We start from the raw sequence: 21424 nt of genomic DNA, 5'->3' as shown, positions 1-21424 counted from the left end.
AAGTTTAAATACAACTCAGAATTGCAATACAGAAACGAACCTTGAATGTAAAGATGAGTCATTTGTCTCTCTAAAAGGACTCGATAAGACCTCACTTGGACGATTATCAGCAGATCTGGCCTTCCTGTTGATTCTGATAGTGGCGAGAGTGCACAGGATAGTGTTCAAATGATATCAGGATTGGGAATACTGATTACGAAGAAAGATTGAGAATTTGTAGACACTAGCAAACAGGAGAAAGAAGAGTGATATGCACTTGTTCAAATATTCAAATGTTCATACAGGATTTCAGTTGATAGAATTTTCCATTTTATGGAGGATAGAGAAAGGATGAGATGCCATTCTTGGAAGTTGAGAATGAATGCTGTCAAGAAGGGGATGAAGGTTAGATTTTTCTCTCATAGGGTAAATTGGAATGGATTGCCATTGGATGTGGTGTGCGTGTGCCAGGAGAGAGAATAAATTCAACAGGCATGGTAGCTGTTGTGTATACTATGTGGCCTCCCTCGACATGTCCCAACCTCCCTAGAGGTCTCTTAATAATACACTCTTGAGCCAAAACATTGTGAGCATATGGCCTACCAAACTTCACAGTTGGTCAGGCTATATCCTGATATGGAAATTCCTCTACTGGCCCTCGCTAAGTCTTGTTATCCCCCAGTGAACATTCTGTGACCGGAAGTCTTCACTGATAATTGTTTTTGACTATTTATTACCCTACATGACAGTGGCCTGTTGGATCTGGACGTTTTCCTCCCTTGTCAGCAGGCTTGCATTGTGAAAATATGGTTCGTAGTGCATATCCTAGATTCAATCTGCTCTGCTTAATTCTCCTGATTTGATTTCCGTTAAACACTGCGATAAACTTTAAACATGTTTATCACAGTCTCCGTTTGTCGCCCTTCAGGATGTTATTCTGTTTTACCCAGAATAACTCATGACAATGTCCTTCGGTTGTCTGGCGGAATGATTGGCTGGTGAAGGAGGTTCTCTCGATTGACGAAGTCCCAGTATTATTACATATTCAAAGAATAAGCACACTGATATAGCTGCTCCCGTTTTTATAGTTTTAAAGTGGTTGTAATTCCTCTTTTTAATATGAAAGTGTTGCAAAGTAATTTACGTGTCATGCTAAAGATAGTGATATACAATTCATCGAAATCGACTAAATAGAATCCAAATTTGAGTGCTGAAAATTGACGTTGTGGTTATCAACGCAACGAGCGAAGAACAAAGGACATCGCCATTTTAGTTACGCTGCAGTTGCTCAAGGGAAGAAAGACGAATCATGAAGTGTAACAAAAGACTGAAGGATCTGTCGTCCGACGGAAACCATAATCTGTAGGGAATGCCTTAGGGATCTTCACTTTACATGTGCCGGCCTTTCGGAAACAACCTGGCAAAGTCAATCCAAAACGAACCTCGAAGAATGCAAGTGGCTATACTTGAGGGAGAAAAAAAGAAACGCTGCCACCCACAGCAGGATACAAAGTAACAACGCAGCCGATTATGCTAGAGTCAGAATCAGACGATTTGAACAGGCAAAGAAATAAAGGCGAGTACTATAATTTGAATTCTTTAAATATACTACTAGAAAACGGTTTAGAAACTAAAAGTCAGCTTAACTGATTTTGTTCAAGAACTCATTAATAAGCAGAAGGAACAAATAAAATTTAGCGAGTATGAAGATTTAGCAGTGGAAGAAGTCTTGCAAACGGTATTATATCAAAATCAGGGTTGTGGTAAGATACTAACTGACGCAACAGGCAACATCTCCCTATAGCTTAATGACATTCAGCCCGTAAATGGAATTTCAGGAAGAGCACAAAATCAAGTCTTGCCATGAATCTCTCCGGTCATAGTTCGTTTTAAAAGCAAGTCTACAAGAGAATCTCATAATAGCCAGCAGACTAAAAAACCAGTCGCGAAGGACTTGAACGCATCACAAGACAATATACCAATCTTTCTATCTGAGTATTTATTATCATTCAGCCAGAATATGTTGCACCAAGCAAAAACAACAACAAAAAAACAATTATCAATGTTTGTGGATAAGGAATGCCAAGAATTCTTGAGGAAGTCTATACTTCAAAGTTGATAGAAATCAAAAGCTCAGAAAACAGGCTGCCAAAGTAAAAAGACTCCTAATTAGATTTAAAAAAAAAAAACACTCACACAACCAAAAATGAAATATGAACCATCGGATGGATCTCATGCCAGAACATACCACAAATTGTACTTTCGAAATGTAGGACTGCAGTATGCGGGGAATTGACCTCACACCAGGCAGTGAAATTCATCAGAAACACCCATGATCGTGGCAGTATTCGAACCCGCGATGTACTGGCGAGTGTGGGAGGGGATAAGGTAACAACTCAGCCAATGAAGTGTGGCAAAACGTATAATTTATATTAAAACAATTCTGTGAATATAACAGTTGCATGAAAACATTGAGAAGTATATTTCTCTCTAATGGTTGAAAATATAGCACAAATAATATCGTTAGTAGTCTCAGGTAATCCGAAAATACTTTCTTTCAAGACAAAATATTGAACTTTGTCAACTAGGTCAGACCAGCAATAAGCAGAATGATAATCTGACCATTGTGGCAATGAGTTTGCCTTTTAAGTCTATTCATAAATGTCTAGTTCACGGGACAGGAAGATTGGAACTCAGTTTGTTGTATGGTGAGTAGATCTACAGATCTTTTCCATTATACGTAGAGTGGAAAAAAAAATTTTCTTTAGACAATTTTATAAGTGTGACTAAAGAAAATATTTAGCATGGTATGATAGCAAAAGCCATTGCCAACAACACATCATTGTAGGAACATTAATTCACGTGCCCAAGTTGAAAACTATTCCACAAGAGAAATGCTGATTTCATACTCTAATGTTTTCTGATCTTCATTGTGTGAGATGTGAAGAAAAGTTGTGTATATAAATTTAAAATTGTTTATTATGGTCAGAAGTTTCTTTCAAAGTGCTCAGATCTGATAAATTCAAAATTTTTCCGTAAAGATTCATTTTTTATTTCATTTGTGCTGCACTAATTGCGACTATCTCTTTCTGCAAAGAAAAGAAAAATATTATGAATCATGATATGGTATACTATAATTAATTGTTACGTAAAACTACAAATTCTTTGCAAGCTTACATGAAGATGTTTACTATAAAATACATAACTGTGACCAAACATCAAATTTGCTAAATTTACATGGGAGGTTATTCATATTTATACTGTACAATTTATGGTGGGAGTGAATATTCATATTTTACTAAATACCGTTAAAAATCAATGTGGAAACAATTGGATTTCATGTTTGTAAAGTTTCTCATTGAAACGAATTTTTAATGTTTATCTAAGATCATAAGTATTTTGTGATGGAATTTACGTTTGATAATTCATGGTCAAAACACCTTTTATTACCATATAAAAGATAATGTAAACGTCCTCTTTCCCGGCTTTAAATTTCTCTTTTCATCTTTACTTTATTCTCCTTTTACTTTTAAAATAAGAAAACAAATAGGACAAATTACGTTCCCAATAAGAAAAATTACAGCAATTCCTTAATACATTTCTTTGACGGTACTTTCATTATTTCAAAAGGAATTTGGAACTGAACATTTTAAGAGATACAGTGGTGCAAAAAACTTAGAAAACTAGCACCCCTTATTGACCCAAAAATATATAGTCTAGTCAGAAATATAAAGAAATCCTTGATATTTAAACGCTGTCTATAGACCACCCAATTTATGCACCATTAACATAAACTTTTCGATGGATTAAACATCTGTATACCACATACCAAGGCGATTCAGAATACCTGGTAATAATAGGCAACATAAATATAAACATAACAGCAATACCTAAACTATTAGTATAATTTAACCCCGACCATACGGTTGCATACAAGAGGCGGTCGAGAACTAGCACCTCATCCTGTGTTCACAGATACACGGGCCTCTCCAAACAGATATACTGTAGCAGTCTTAACTGCAAATCGGCAGACAATACTATACCAGTATACTAAACCAGAAGCCTTCAATATTCACCCACTTTACATAAAATGAACGAAAATATTTTAAATCAAGAACTCGGAAAAATAAGACTGGATACAGATATAGTATCAGAGTATGAAGATGCTAAGCTTAATCATGCTTTGCAAAATATATAAAGCAATAACAAAAATAATGTGCCCAAACCACGCAAAATCCATTGATACTAGAAAACATTAGAAATACAAATAAGATGCCCTATGGAAATTAGTTATCCTAACAATACAGTATTAGAAACTGAATATGAAAGAAATTGGAATAACCTCACAGAATGATTACGACAGGAAAAAAGAGAAATATGACTAGATTATCGGCGACCAAATTATGAAGCGCATTGTGTATCACGAACTCCCCGCATATATAGAAAAATTATACATCCTCAAAACACTACTATGGATTTCAATAGAATAAAGAAACAACGTTCTTGGGCGAATTCACAGACCTAACAAACGGTGCATTAGATAAATAATAGAACACTAAGTTAATTGACCTAACAAAAGCGTATGATACATTACCACATTAAATTTTGTTTGAATAAACGCATGTCGGCAAATACATCTTATTTGTATTTCTACCAGATGACATCTACCGTGGTTCCAAGCAAACATTTTAAAACAAAGTGCATGACACGCATAAAATCAGCACAGCAAAGAGCTAACGGTAACCAGTGGAGAACAAGCTGGTTTTCTCCTATTCTGTTTAACACACACACACACACACACACACACACACACACACACACACACACACACACACACACACACACACACACACACACACACACACACACACACACACACACACACACACACACACACACACACACACACACACACACACACACACACACACACACACACACACACACACACACACACACACACACACACACACACACACACAAACTAAACTTGCCTTAAACAGTAATCTTTCAATACTCAGACAAGGCCGTAGCGTCCATTACAACAACGCAAATACCGCTTACACAAATATGATCACCAGCCCGGTTAACTAAAACAGCATATACATAAATACTGAGAAACCGAAGCTAATGATATTCAAAAACCCGCACACCCAACCCATAGGAACTAAGTATTTCGTTATTCGACATCTATCCTCCTATACACAAAGCGCTGATCCTAAAGCCATGACACAGTTGAAAATAACACGTTATCTCGGACTTACACAAACTGAGGTTAATAGCATGCAAATTATGCGGATTGAAATATGTTATCCCATAAATAAAAATACTAATTTATACATACTAATACACATATGGGCTGAGCGGCTATGACAGAACAAAATATTTAAGGTAAAACACTTACGCCACCAACTATGCTAAATACTGTAGGCCAAACTTTAGAACAACCAGAGCAGCATATCAAATAAAAAGACTATAGTCCACAAATTACATAAAGTTAGTAATAATCATTACGGAAAAGCCACCCGAAGCTTTTGTATACCTGACATGATCAACAAACGGACATTCGACGAGATAAACCATATACAGAGATGAAACCAGCGCTATACAGAAATTATAGCGAGACAGAAAATTAGAGGGAAATTGCACAAAATAACTAAGTTCTTTTAACACCAATACAAGGACAGAAACAAGCCCTGTCTGACCAACCCCTTCAAAAAGGTTAAGCGTGGTCATGCAGTGGTCATCCATAGGCGGTTGTATTCGTTTCTACACGTTAACTAGAACAAATGCACTTAGTTTTATATAGAGAACGAGAACGAGAAATGACTACTCACCACACTAATATATGAAAGATTTCTCCTCGATATGTCTCCTTGAAATGTGTGGGGAATCTGTTGATAAGCATAACATCTTTCCACAAAATCCATATTGTCTTACAGGTGTGAACTGTGCTGTGTACAGAAAGGTGGGAAGATAGTGAAAACATTGGGAAAAAAAAATTGATGAGTTCTGATATGTTTCATGATCCATCCTGAAAATCTTTCCAGAATTCTCATTTAAATAACGTTTCATCGCAGTGGTGATGCTGTAAGCATCACAATTTAGGAATTAATACATCAGAAAATAAAAATAAAATCAGAAAATAGTAGGCGAGGCGTTTTACCCTATCTTTCGGTGACTGAGTGGGCAACTGAACCTCCACTGGTAGCCAGTCAGACATAACCGGCCCAAGGCTATCACGAAGTTAATTGGCAAGTAGTGAATAGACGGCTAACAAGTGCTGTCATCTCGTGGCCCCTAATCCTAACACAATTTGTAATGTCAGAAAATAACGAGGTCGGCGGTCGATTTTCTTGAGTTAAAAGGGACCAAATCCCTGAATTAATATTTAAAAATAATAAATTTATAGAAATATGACGTGATTTGTAATATTAAGAATTCATGCTTCAAATAATCCTTGCAAGACTTCCAAAATGATCATTGATATAGCTGAAATATTACAAAATGGTGAGAAAAATTATATTACAATACTGTAGCAGATATTTCTCTTCGACTGTGAATAACAGTGTAATGGATTAAGAGGATTATGCACAAAATAAATCAAAGATATTATTCATAGTATCAGAAGAACGTCATCCCATTGCGACTATGATGCTCCCATTTCTTTTCTTCCTTTTGAGATGATAAAACCCACTGATAATTATGCATACATTTAACTGATGAAGTGGACAATATTAATTCTTTTATTTTCATCATTTGTTGAATTGATATGCTCAAAAACTATCTCCGAAATGACAATAAATAAGAAAACACTTGTAATTGTATCAACTCGATTAATTGCAACCTTAAAATGGACGAAAGTTCAACGAACTTCAACAAGGTTTGCGCTATACCATACCTTAAGATTAATTTTAGACGCTCAACCTAAATGTGAGTTCCTCTTAATATTTCTCACTTTTAAGGTTGCATTTGTTGCCAATACCGATATCCTCATTTCCATAACTACTCACTGTGTTAATTTATGAAGGATGATTTTGTAACATAAATAAACAATGAGACCATTCACTTGAAATAAACAGGTTATAATATAAAGATTAATTGTCCATCTAAGCAGTGTTTGTAAATCAACATTTAACTGTTACGTTTAAAAAATGAAATTCACAGCATTTACGTGAAGTTTGTGAAGACATCACGAGGTCCATTTCGCTTCCTTGAAGACTGCACAAGCGTTAAAAGGCGATTCTAGAAGTGGTAGCCGAAGATTCACCCCACTGATCTTGATTCGTATTCAGCTGATTGGCCATCCTCACGCCTCACTGAATTGAAGTTGATGGCGGTAAAGAACATAATTCTGTCCTTCTGGAAGATGGAAGTTCCATGTTTGGTCTCACAGCAGGGTTTCCGAACTATGCAAAAAGTGAAAATGATACGAAGGTTATAAAAATATTTCAAAAATAACCTTTATTAAAACAAAATATTCCGCTTAAAGTAGTAATCTAACACAGAAACGTTTCGGTGGCATTCACATAAAAACCAAAAATTTTATAAATAAATTTATAGATGTAGAAACGTGGACTTCCCAGGAGGTGAAAACCATTCCAACCCATTGATGATGCATTTGAATTCCAGAAACTTACCTTTGAGTTTGTGAGAACTCGAAACCTTCCACTCCATCATACGGTTTTGACACGAGCCCTCCAAAAAGGGTATGCTTCCAAGGATGAATTAGTCCTTAGCAAACGTTTCTCTTCCACCCACGGATTCTGCTGAAATAAACCGACTCGCGACTTTTTTTTTTTTTTTTTTGTTAGCAAAAAAAGTAAGATTTTCACAGCTAGCCAAACATTGGACAAAAAAAGATAATTTAGATTACACTGAAAGGCTGTACATTTATGTTATGAAAATTTCCAGTGAGAATAAACAGAGAGAGTTGTTCTAAACATTTGAAAATAAGTTCAAAATGATATTAATCATTGCTTTAAAATAAATGGTACTGCATTGCCCGATCCATCGTAATATGCAGTGATTATCAGTTACTGGTTCACTACACCACACCCTACTAAACGGGTTGGGGGTTTGGAACTGAAAGAGAGAGGGGCAAATATATATTCTACGTGTATATATCATTCGGGGAGCGAGTCGAATAAGGAAAGGTTGCACGATTTTTAATAGATGGCGAAAATATTTTCAGCCACCTTGCGGGGTCGTACATAGAGCAATCTTTGGAATCACTGATGTAACAGTACAGATCGTATTATGGAGATGAAAAACTAACCCATTTTGGAAGTTATTGGTTAAATACATCAACTCGCGTTATAACGTAAGTTTAGAAGATGAACCTTTTCTAGTGAAATGGATACGAATTTCAATCATGGAAATTTCTAAAATTTCTTCGTTTTGTGCATTTATTCGATAAAACAAACAAACAAAAAAATAGATATTCTATTATCGATAGAAACATCAACGATAAAACTGAAATGTGCACCGTAACCTTTATATAAGCGTGTGACCAGAAAGTGTTAACTATGTACTTCGATGCAATGAAAAAAGAACGCCCTTTATAAAGTGATCTCTTGTTACGAAAGAAAGCAAGAACTTACGATTAATATTGGTTGTTGACGAATTTACTAAACTGCCAAAATGCAAAACAGCTTCAAACTAAAAAAAAAAAAAAAAAAAATCAGCTAACGCCTTATTATTCCCGTATATATATAGTGGGTAGGCGAAGCCGTTTAGTCCTATCTATCTTTGAGTGGGCAGTTCAATCTCCACTGGTAGCCAATCAGAGATAGCTGGCCCAAGGCTATCACTAATTAAGCAGCACGCAGTGAAGAGAGAAGGCTCAAAGTGCCGCCATCTCGTTGTCCCTAACCCTAACACTCGTTTTTAATGTCTAAAATAATGTGGGTTCTACGGTCGATTTTCTTCAGTTTACGGGACGAAAAACCCGATTTTCTGTGAGAAAAAACCCGCTTGCCCGTGCCAGATATCGACTAACTCGGGAACCTGTCGAAAAAAGGCTTAGAAAAATTTCTTCTAGTCGCCGACTAGATTCGAAACCAAGAAGTCTTCCTTCGTGCGGTCAAGTACCGTGGCGTGCGAACGCCATATCCACTGAGTTGCACTTCTACAGAAAGTGTTTTCGAAAGCTACAATCTCTTTGAAATTTTGTATGAAAGTATTACATCGGAATGTTATTTCTTTTTACAGGCTATTGCCTAATTTGGCTAATGAGTTTCTGTAAAATTACTTATAAGATCACTCAATTCTCTATTCATAAACATCGTAAATGTATATTTAGCCTTATGTGCTAGTTGAAGTTCATTTATGATTTCATGGAATGAAAATACCATAGAAAATGAAAGACTGGTTTAATTATTACAAATGTCGTGTCTGTCACAGAAACCTCATCCGGCACACAATAAGAGAATTTTAATATCGCACACAAAAAATGCAAAAATATTAAGTGACAATATTAGACTGCAAGCCTAGGATACAAAAAGTATCATAGGCTTACATTTGACTGAATATAGTTGAAGCGAAGGATATATTTCTTATGATCTTCAACACGGATGTTTAGCAACTGTCCATAATGTAATTTACATGTACAAAGCACCTTGTACGTACCTGCAACAGGAAGAAGCGACAGATCATCTTTGGAAGAGCAAATAAGTGCATTCGATTTCATATAAGCCTTGAATGTGATATAGTGATTATATATCTTTAAAGTTCTAATATTATTATGAAGTATCCCACATATATATTCCGCGCAGTTAGTCTAGTGGCTAAGCGCTTCGCAACCATATGCATGGGGAAGGAGTGTCCTAGGTTCGATTCCAGTCGACGACGTGGGAAGCTTAACGATCTTTCTCAGCCATAGCAAAATTAGCCGGTCTTGGGCGTGGACAGTAGGGCTTTTCTCCCCAGGTTATATGGGATTTTTCATCCCGCAAAGCAGGCAAACCGGTCCCGTGAACACACAGGTTACAGTCGTAGGATATAGCAAGGAAGGAATACTGCACCTATTACTCTAAAGCTTTGTTCAATTAAATTACATTATGGACAGTTGCTAAACAGCTCAAAGGCTGTTTAGCATAAAGAAGAGAGAAAACCCTACAGAGAAGCAACCTATTTGGACTAAACATTGCTGGTGTTGTTCTATCCATTAAAACCTTAACTTCTACTAACAAAGGTTTTAATGATATGCCATATTGTTGAGAGGGGGGGGGAGAGTAGGATGGAAAAGCTTGCGTGGGCGGGATGTTTTTTGTAAAATGACTAAGAAAGGGTGCCTTTGGGAACGTGTAATTAAAGTGTTTAGAAAAGAGATACTACTGCTATTTTTGTTCTATAGCGAACTGGATTCCGAGGTACAAATTCTGATGAGCAGGAGAAATGAGTGTAATATTTGAGCGTGACATATAAAACACAGACACACACACACACAAAATTGTTTTTTTTTTTTTTTTGTAAAACAAAAGTGCAGTTTTGGTGCAATACTCAATCTTTGCTAGAGGGAAAATTTGCAAATTAAAATGATATGAAAAGATAACTTAAACATTTATTTAATTATATTTTTACTTCACTGTGTGATAATGTTATTGGAATAAGAACGGAAAATTAAGTAATTTGTGTACTAGGTAAACGTATCGAAAGTTACTGAATATTTCAAATTCGTACCTACGGGAGTGATGTTTGCTTCCTTAGCATTACAGTAGGCCGCTGGAGGAAAGCTGTTCTCAGTTCGAATCTAGTTGCCGACTAGAGGAACTAACCCTTTCTTTGTCCGGTTCTCGAGTTATTTGATCACGGACACATCTTTTCCTTCTGTCAAACTCAAGAAAATTGATCCTAGAATCGACAGTATTTCAGATAATAAATATAGTGTTAGGATTATGAACCAAGAGATGGCAGCACATATATGTCTCTTCACTAATACAGTTTATGAGATTAGTAATAGTTCCGGACCACCTAGCCGTGATTGGCTACCAACGGCCTCCCCTATTCTTTGTAGAGGAATAAAAGACGTTAGCGGATTTGATTTGATTTTATCTTCATATCAGAGCTGGTTTTATGATCAGATAAGTGGAAGCAATAATCTGTATAGAAATAAGGGACAGAAATCCCGAAAGCCATCACAATAAAATAGCTCTCCTCTTTTCATGCATGCATGACAACTTTTTCTGTGTTTATTTACTTTCCTGCAGATTGTTCTACACCTAGTCACTCTCAGCCTTGTTGATGATGCTACAAGATACGAGGTGGAAAGTGACTAGAAGAAGCATGAACTGTAGAAAAGTGAAAAGTAAACTTGGGGCTATATAATTATTTCAAAAAGTGTTTCTGATAGTGAGGCTGCTTTTACTGTGTTGCAAGTAAAACGGCCTCCGGCAAGTAAAACGAGTCTTATATCTTTGAATGACATAATTCTAAAAGGTGACCAGATGTATCAGCACCTGCTCTATTGATCACTGACCTAGTTTAATGTTCTCTTCAGGGACTAATTATCTAGTGATTTGTAAGTAGTAAGGTTTGTGAGTGAACAACACGTTCATTTTACAATTGCATTCGCTGCTTTTTGAGGACCTACAGATATTAAAACGTGCAGAGGTTTCGTCGAGCCCGGCGAAGCATCTTTTGTTGGCAATATTTGGAGCCAAATTGCATATGTCTCCTTTCATATATGCAAAATAAAGTCGCAAATCGTGTGTGTATTTGTGAGTGTACATTATGATAATTCTCATGTTGTGTCTACTATGATGTCTCTATGAAGGACACGAAATACTGGAACAACTAATGATGTGTATAATGATATTATTGCGCTGTTTACATTCCATTAAAACCTTCATCTATCCAGGAATAGTTATATAAGTTTATTTAATTGTAAAAAATTGGATAAAAATGACGCGAGAATTATTCGCCTAATTTTGTTTTTATCTCAATATTTTTTCCATCTTAGTATCGAAGGCATATTCAATACAATTAGAAATGGAACACAATTAAAATGCAAATAATAGAAATATTTTAACAAGAGCCAACACAACGTGAGTAAGACAACAGCCGGTCGATAAAATGTCTAATTAATTAATTAAATGAATATATAATAGGACAATAACACATTAAGAATTTATAGAAGATTGATATAATAATATTTCTCATTTAATCTCCTCAATCTCCTAAAATGTCGATGTCATAAAAGATCTGGCAACTTGTTATTTGACTATTTACAAAATAAATGAAAAAATATAATATTAATAAATATTAAAAAAAAACTTAGCCCTTAATGTGCTTTAATTGTCCTGATGTGTGTCCTCAGTTGTTTATGCAATTGGTCATCTGAAAGTGGAGCAGTAGGCCTTTTTTTTTCCTTCATAAGTCTACGCACGAGAGGTTCCAAAACGTATTTCACAGTGGTGTCGTGTGTTGCCAAGTGGCTAAGGCAAATGAAGGAATAATATGTTAACTTTTTTATAGAAAAGCGGGCAACTGTATTCATTGAGAAAAACAATCGCCAGTTTTTCTATAAGCATGTTAACATATTCCTGTTATCTCCATCAATCGAGAAGTATTTTAGCGTTTCTATTTTCACCACACACACTTCCTATCGTATATAAGTGACCTTCTCTCACTGACCTTAAATCTTATTCATAGCTATGTCTATAATAGTAATCTCTCCACTCTGTTCGTCGTGTGAGAATCCTTTTAGCACCACATTAGAAGATTTTCATAAGCCATATACCAATTCCGCATCTCTTCGTTCTTCTTCAGTGGAAAAAGAATATCGTTCGTAAACTTCGCTGACGTTTATAAAGGCTGCAATGCTATGAGTGGCTGCAAAACACAATCGTGTCTTATGTTTCACAATCGAGATACACTCTAGTTTACATTTTTGAAAATATCCAGATCTCTATATATACTCGTATACCTGTTGTTTCTCTGAATTACACGTACGTTTAGCTTTGCCTGGTACAAAGCATCAAAAAGCACTTACTATTCCGTTTGAGCCACGGATTCGTTTGGGTAGACTTGACGACACTGTACAGATCCCAAATCAACTCACATTTCAAATACTAATGACATATTTGGGAATATAAATAAAGTTGCAGAAGGCCCATTCAATATAACTCTGTCTTATGAAAGGCAATTTCATCTTTCTTAAAGACACATCCTTCATATGATAAAAACAATCACAACCTTCTTTCTTTCCGGTATTTCGTATAAAACGTCTAGCATACGTGGTTTGAACAACGAAATGATCGTCGGAATTTCTTCATGTGACCATAAGTCTCGATTTAGATAGAAATCACTCAAAGTAATTTGTATATACTTTAAAATTCATTTTAAAGAGGGGGTTTAGATTAATCTCTCTGCGTTTTAGCCTTCAAACACTTTTAATATAAAATGTTTCAAAGTCTTTGTACTGTGAACTTTAAAAAAGTTCAACTAATGTGGAGGATGTTCATAGGAAGTTCTTTCTTTACAATTCAATAAACGATTATTAAATCTTCGTCGATCTCATTTTAAATTTCCAGTCACTTTATTCCACATTTTTCTTTCTAAATTCTTCTGAATTTACTTGTTTCGAGCATATTTTATGGTTGGACTGTTCGTATACGTTCTGCATTGTTTCTGTGTATTTTGAAGATGGCTCTTATTAGACGGTGGTCTGAATGAATATCACAGTAGATTTTTCTGACTTCAACATTTTTTACCTAATATACATTAAGTGGATATTAAATCCAATATCATTTCAAGACCGAATACAGAAACTATAAAGGTTACGTGCGAAAATTGACCAAAAAGCTTGCGGGAATACACTCGCCGCCATACTACGAGTTGCACTAGCCGAACTTTATAGGAGACACGCACGCTCAAAGCGCCCATATACTCGCTTCCTATTGGTCCACTTTGATAATGTTTCACTGGTCTGCTGGCTGTTTCAAACTCATTGGATTTCACCTGAGACCGGTATTTAAGTAAAGGCCTCTCTAAATATTAGGCGATCCCCTGGACTCCCTACTAGTAACCGAATATCGTAGAACTCAGCGTTTGTTCCACTCAGTGACAGACTCACCCTACCATTGAGCAGAACTGCTCACATTCCAGGGAAAAGTATCCACCGACAAAGACCCACACGGGCCACGACGGAAAGCACTCTTTCCGGAGACTCAAAATGCTCTCTCAAAGCAACCCCCCCCAGAAATCTAAGCTCCCCGCCCCTTCAGCGGGAGCGAAATTCCGGAAGACATCTTAAAAGAGCAAAAACTCTCAGTACTAAGGAACTCGAAGCGTCGGAAAGGTGTATTTTCCGTAAGCGAACTCTCGGTCGATGCGTAAAGTATTTACTAAAATAAAGAGCCAAAAAGACTTCACTTCAGCGATGAAAATTTATATAAATTAAGTGGATATTAAATCCAACATCATTTCAAGAAGGCGAATATACGGGCGCTTTTGAGCCATGCGTGTCTCCTTTAAGGTTCGGCTAGTGCAACTCGTAGTATGGCGGCAAGTTTATTCCCGTAAGCTCTCTGGTCAATTTTCACAGGAAACGTTTATAGTTTCTGTATCTGGCATTGAAATGATGTTGGATTTAATATATTTATATAAATTTGCATCGCCGAAGTGAAGCCTTTTTGGCTTTTTGTTTTAGTAAAAAAACGTTTACTATTATTTTGCAATTTGTTAGAATGAAATCAATTTCGTTTTTTTTGTTTCTCCATTTGGAGATTGCCAAGCCTTTTTCCAGTTCTCTTTTTAAAAAGAAATATTCATAATGTAAAGCCTTTCTGCTTCAACAAATTCTGCTAGCAATTCGTCTCGTTCATTTCTTTACCCTTTCTCCCATGTTCCAAGGTATTTTCTTCAATAGTTCCTGGACCGATCGTTGCATTGAAATCCCCACACACTATAGTGTATCTTGTTTGCTTCTGTAATGTTTATCGTAGGTGTTCATAGAAGTTTTCTATTTTTTCGTCGTCAAGGTGCATAGACTACTGTTGAAGTCTATTGGTGCATAGACTACTGTTGAAGTCTATTGGTGCATAGACTACTGTTGAAGTCTATTGGTGCATAGACTGTTATTATTTTTATTGGTACCGATTTTCCTGTTTTACATTTTAGTGTTCCTAGTCGTTTGGAATGGATTGTACAAGAAATAATAGTTTTAGTTAGCTTTTCGTTTATGATGTAGCCTACTATTCGTTCGAGAAAAAAAAATGAGAAAGAATAAAAAGAAAGCTCCTATTAAACGTTAACCAATATCACGCATTCAGTTTATAACCCAGCACCATCTCCCGTCCCATAACCATTTCATCTATAACAAGTACTCAGTGTCGTCTGCTATCTGGAGAGCGTGGACTATGTACGTTGAGGAGAATGAATACGGTGTACTTTGCAAAGTTAGCTACGAGATTTTACAAGAGACTTGCAGTTTTATTAGCTGGTGTGTTGTTGTTGGAACTTCGAATAAATGGTTCTTTTCTGGATCAATGTTTACATCATTTGTGATTTGCCGACTTTTTGGCATTCACTCAAGAAAATTCGAAGTTTCTAAACATTCCATCATATCCAGACATATATGTTTTTCCCAGAAAATGAAGAAACCTTTTGGAAATGCAAATTTGCATTTCAAGGTCCAAAACGAATTTTATTTTTATGATTGATTTTTTCTGAATTTGTATTATAATCGTTTTATTATTTTTATTGTAACTTTCACTATTAAAAGGGCCAAGTGATTATAATAATATGAATATGAATATGATTATATTAATATTAATATTATTATATTATATTCATGCATTATATATGGATGTGGCGTTTGCAAACCACGGCGCTTGGCCGCACGAAGGAAGACTTCGTTTCGAGTCTAGTCGGAGACTAGAGGAAAATTTTCTAAGCCTTTTTTCGACCGGTTCCCCAGTTAGTCGATCTCTGGCACGGGCAAGCGGGTTTTTCCTCCCGGAAACTCGGGTTTTTCGTACCGTAAACTCAAGAAAATCGACCGTAGAACCCACATTATTTCAGACATTAAAAACGAGTGTTAGTATTAGGGACCACGAGATGGCGGCACCTGTAGAGCCGTCTCTCTTTACTGCGTGCCGCTTAATTAGGGATAGCCTTGGACCAGCTATCTCTGATTGGGTACCAGTGGAGATTGAACTGCCCAGTCAGTCTCCAAAAGTTAGATAGTGCTTAAAACGGCCTCGCCTACTCCCTTTTTATTCCCGTATATATAGGGAGTAGGCGAGGCCGTTTTAAGCTGATTTTTTATTATATTCATATTATTATAATATGAATATGAATATGATTATAGTGGGTTAACAATATTGTAAAACTCTCATCGTCTGTTCTGTTCCTTGTTTTTGTTGCGATATTGTTTTAATAAGGACATTCGAAACGTATTGCTCTTTTATAGTAATCAATATTGTCATGAAATATTTCGTTTTTACAATTCCACAAATATCAGCATTGTCATCACGTGTTTAGATGTTCAAAATATTAACTAATACGATACACATTTTATTTGGCTATACATAATGATAGTGATGAAATAATAATAATAATAATAATAATAATAATAATAATAATAATAATAATAATAATAATAATAATAATAATAACAATGGAAATTTAAAAAATGTCTTTGTATAGTACAAATTAGAAAAGTTTTAAAAAAATTAAAATGTAATTAAAATGTAGAAGTAATAAAGTTAAAGAAAATGTAAATGTTTTACATCTTGTCAAAATATAAAATCAGAATCCACATACTAGTGGTTGGATTATGGTTACAGAGTCAATAAGGTTACAGAGTCAAAATAATCCAGTTAACTAAATGTACAGTTACACAGGTGATTCATCAGATTTTTGAGTATACGTCTAAGTGATATTTGATGGAATCATAGGATGGGTAAATCCTTTCTTATAAATATCACAGTATATACTATATCCAATGGCTATAAAGTTTCCGAGCAATAGATATTGTACTTAACTTATTGTCCCGTTGTTGGTGGCATGGTAGCAAAACCCGCTAAGAAATCCATTCTTGTAGTAATACTATAACTCGTGGATTAGTTTTTATCTGATTAAGAACTGTATTCCCAAACGGTGATTTAGAGTATTAAAGATCTAAGAAGATAGTCAATAAGCTAATTATAATGCTGTATGAGAAATAAAGTGAAGGGAATTTATACATTACTTTTACTAAACTTTTTTGATCGATTCCAGAATTAGTCGATTTCTAGCACGGCCAAAAATCGATTTTTTTGTTTCGTAAACTCCAAAAAATCGACCGAGAACCCACACTATTTTCACACACTAAAAACATAGTGTTAGGATTAGGGTCACGAGATGCCGGCACTTGTAAGTTGCCTCACTTCATCGGACGTCATGTATAATTAGTGATAGTCGTGGGCCAGCTGGCTGTTTCTGATTGGATACCAGTGGAGATGGAACTGACCCTCCCTCAGTCTTCAAAAGTTAGATAGGGCTAAAACGGCTTTGCCTACTCCCTATATAAGAATCAAGGGCGTTAGCTGATTTAAAATTTTTTTCTTTTTTACTAAAATATTGCTAATCTCTTGCTCAACAGCGAAATGGTAACGAAGGCGTCCTCATGAGTATCTTGAAGAGCAATATGAGGCCACTAAGCTCAACTGACAATTTTCAATTAATTTCTTCTTTGAGTGTGTTTAGCTTTGGTCGTAGGGGATTGGTGATTGGTGAAGTCTAAAGTAACATGCAAAATTTCGAAGCACATAAGTGAGATTTTAAAGGCTTCGTGCTTGGGTAAATTAGAGGTGACCAGATTTCAGTTAACTTCCTAATTTTCAAAGTTAAATGCAAGGGAAGAAATTCATAAATGAAAATATCTGAAACAGCTATAGTATTTTGTGGAATTCTATTTTGACAAGTTTGCTGATTATGCTTTTCAAAATGTTTCATTCAACATAGGCATTATTTATGAGTAATCGACCTTAATCATCTATCCCTTATTTTCAGCAGTAATGTGTAGTGAACTGAGACTAAGGATCTAACGAAAGCTAAAAGTGTATATGCAGAGATGGGAAGACAAACTGAGTATTACGTAACAGACGCCCTCGTGTATTCTTCGTACTCATCCTGATGTTCTTCTGCATCAGACCATATACATTATGGGAAGAACGACGAATTTTTCTGTATATACAGAGAAACCTCATTCCTATCTGTTTGTACTCTATGTTATGCCAGAAACCTGATCAGGAATATTATATATATCACTTACATGTTTCGCTCTTTTCCTAAATACCATGAAGATGGGATAATTTAATGGGTCTTTTATGTCATTTTCAATCGTAGTATTCAAATAAATCCCAACATACAGAGTAGTTGAAAAATTTTAGGATCAATGGACGAATGTCACGAAAAATTACAACTGGAAGGCTTTGTCTTTCCATTTTCGTGATGAATGTTTGATCTTTTAACAATCTCAATAATCCTCTCCAACAAATGTTATCCATTGTAGGAATCAGTCTGTATGATTAAGTGGTCCGTTACCTGAAACTGAAAAGTAGTCCTAGTTGAAAAACTTTAGTACGAAGCGTAGAGGTACAACTAGCCTCTTAAGCTTGGCTTGATTCTAGTAATTTGTATTCTTTCTGAAATCCACTGTAAGAGATTAAACATATATTCAACGTGCATACAGAAACCTATTTGATATATTTTTGATTCTTCTGAAGGAAAGCTTTCTGAAAGTAATAATAGTCATGTATACTCTAGAAAAAGTAAAAGGAAACGTATCAAATTTTGTTAATAGCCATTGCAGGCAGTAAATGCTTGTGTGGGTTTTTTTGAAAAACATATTGACTGGCATTTTGAAAAAATTGTTTTTTAAAATAATAATACGCTAGAGAAAATTATATGCAAAATTTTATATTAAATGATATAAAACTCATTATAAATTGTCACTCTCCTAAACAACAAAAAAGACTTTTGATGTTTTACAGTGAAAAAAATATACTGATTTCAGTTTTACGTTTTAAAATTGAATAGTTCTATCAGGTGATTTATATAAAATCTTGATTTAATACGTCACGTGAAATGAATCCAGTAACTAACAACAAACAACAAAAACACAATGGGAAATAAGAAACGAGAAGTATAATCCAGAGGATTTTCTTTGTCTATAAGTAATTTTTTCCAGAAAGGAATTTTCTTCTTTTCACCGGCGACCACGTGCCTGGTTAAGTTTGGGTACTTTGTATTTTGAATGTCGGACGAGCAACATTGGTGACATCGTCTGGTATTTGTCCAAGAAGCAGCAGATATCTGCTTGTGAAAGATACAATACCATGCATATTAGAACAAAATGTGTACTTATAACATAGCTGAACAAGTAATATTTAATAAACTTATAATTTTATATTTACATTGATAATAAACATAATTAACTGTTTAAGAGATGAAGGAAGAGTAAGAGAAACCGAACAATATGCATTTAGTATGTTTTTTCCTTACCTGTTTTGTATACATGTTGTAAGCGATAGCATATTCAATCAGAGAAACGAATACCATAACGATGCACGTAAACAGCCAGACATCCATGGCTCTCATGTAATTGACAGGTGGAAAACCGATCTTTGATTGAAATATCAGTGTGGTCAGAGACAACAAGGATGTCACACCTAAGGTCACGCGAGCTGGTGTTGATTTTACATCGATCCAAAAGGTTACCCAGGACATGATGACTATGAGACAAGACGGTATGTACATGTTCACTATTGTACCTGTTAGACGACGCTCAAAGATGAACTGAGTAACCAAACAGGTGAAAGTGCCTGTAAAAAAAGGTAAAACGAAAAATTATTAGACTTTTTTTGATATTGCATAGGTTGGTGTTTGTAGATTTCTTTTATATATTAATTTAAACTATATAATGATATAAATATTTATACATATATACATTTTATTAGTCTTCTTCCTTTACAGGCTTATAAGCCAAGTGGCCTGTTCCGGACCCAATTCCCTCTTTTTAAGCGTCTTCCTCTGCATCGAGTACCTTTCGGGTGGTAATTTAGAATTTGTTTAGGTATTCTGCTTCTATTCATTCTCATTTCGTGTTCTTTCCATTTTTCTCTATAGCAAATCACTGTTTCATTTAGGGAGGTTGTAATTCCAAGTTTTTTTCTGATTTCGTTGCTTTTTATTTTGTCCATTATTGTGACTCTCTCAGTTCTGCGCAGAACATTCATTTCGGATGATTCAATTCTTCTTTCATCTGCTTTTTTTATTGTCCATATCTCACTGTCATGAAGTAAGGTTGGTTTAGCAACTGTATTGTAGATTCTTATTCGTGTGTGTTTTTGTACATAATTGGGTTTAAAAATTTTATTTAATAATGCCTGTTACTTTTAAAAAGTTTGATATCTTTGGTTCTATATCAGCTTCATATTCATATGACATTGTGCAACCAAAATATTTGAATGTATTTAATTGCGCTATTATTTTGTTGTTTATTACTATTTTGCTTCTTTTTGGATAGGCACCTTTGAAGGCCATGATTTTTGTTTCTGTTGATATGGAAATATCAACAGAAACATTGTCAGATTATTTAGACTACATAATGATTTTTGTAGTTCTTCATTATTTCCAAGGATTATTTGGTCATCAGCAAAAAGAAGAGTAGCTAATCTGGTGTTTCGGTTTATTAGTTATCTTTATTTTCATTAGTTATCTTCCATTCTTTTATGATTTTATCTATGCATATTTTAATAAAACCGGTGAGAGATTGCAACCCTGACGTACTCCTCGATTTATTGGTTTCCAGCTTGATGTTGAATTATTGTACTTCACAGATATTTTATTATCATGATATATGTATGTTACATAAGGCTCTAAAGAGTTGGTTTGGTATTTCATATTCTTCTAGGATTTCCCATAGTTTTTCTCTGATAGTTTTATCAAATGCTTTGGTGTAATCTATAAAAGCTATGTGTGTTTCTATGTTCAATTCTCTGTGTTTTTCAATTAATAAGTTTAACGTAAATGAGGAGTCTATACAAGACCTGCCTTTTCTGAATCCATTTTGTTCTTCTATTAATTTTGAGTCTATTATACGTTTAAGTTTATATGCTAAGATTTTTTGCATATACTTCATAACATGTACTAAGTAAGCTGATTCCACGATAATTATTACAATCAGATTTGTGTCCTTTTTTGTAGATGGGAATAACTATTGCTTTGGTCTAATCTTGTGGGCATTTTCCTTCTTTCCAGATCACATTATAAACGTTAATTATCCTGAGTGAGAATTCAAGTATTTGATAAATTCCAGGTTAAAACTGTCTTCTCCTGGAGCCTTTCCTGTTTTGCTTTGGGTTAATGCTTCTGTTAATTCTTCTAGAGTGATGTTTTCCAAGTTATCAGAGATGTTTACAAAGGGTAGTTTTCTATTTTGAATGTTTTCATC

This window comes from Typopeltis vanoorti, chromosome 18, assembly GCF_054136105.1.
Source record: "Typopeltis vanoorti isolate ZY-2024b chromosome 18, IOZ_Tvanoo_1.0, whole genome shotgun sequence".
Classification (NCBI taxonomy): Eukaryota; Metazoa; Arthropoda; class Arachnida; order Uropygi; family Thelyphonidae; genus Typopeltis; species Typopeltis vanoorti.
Note: the sequence above shows the minus strand (reverse complement) of the source record.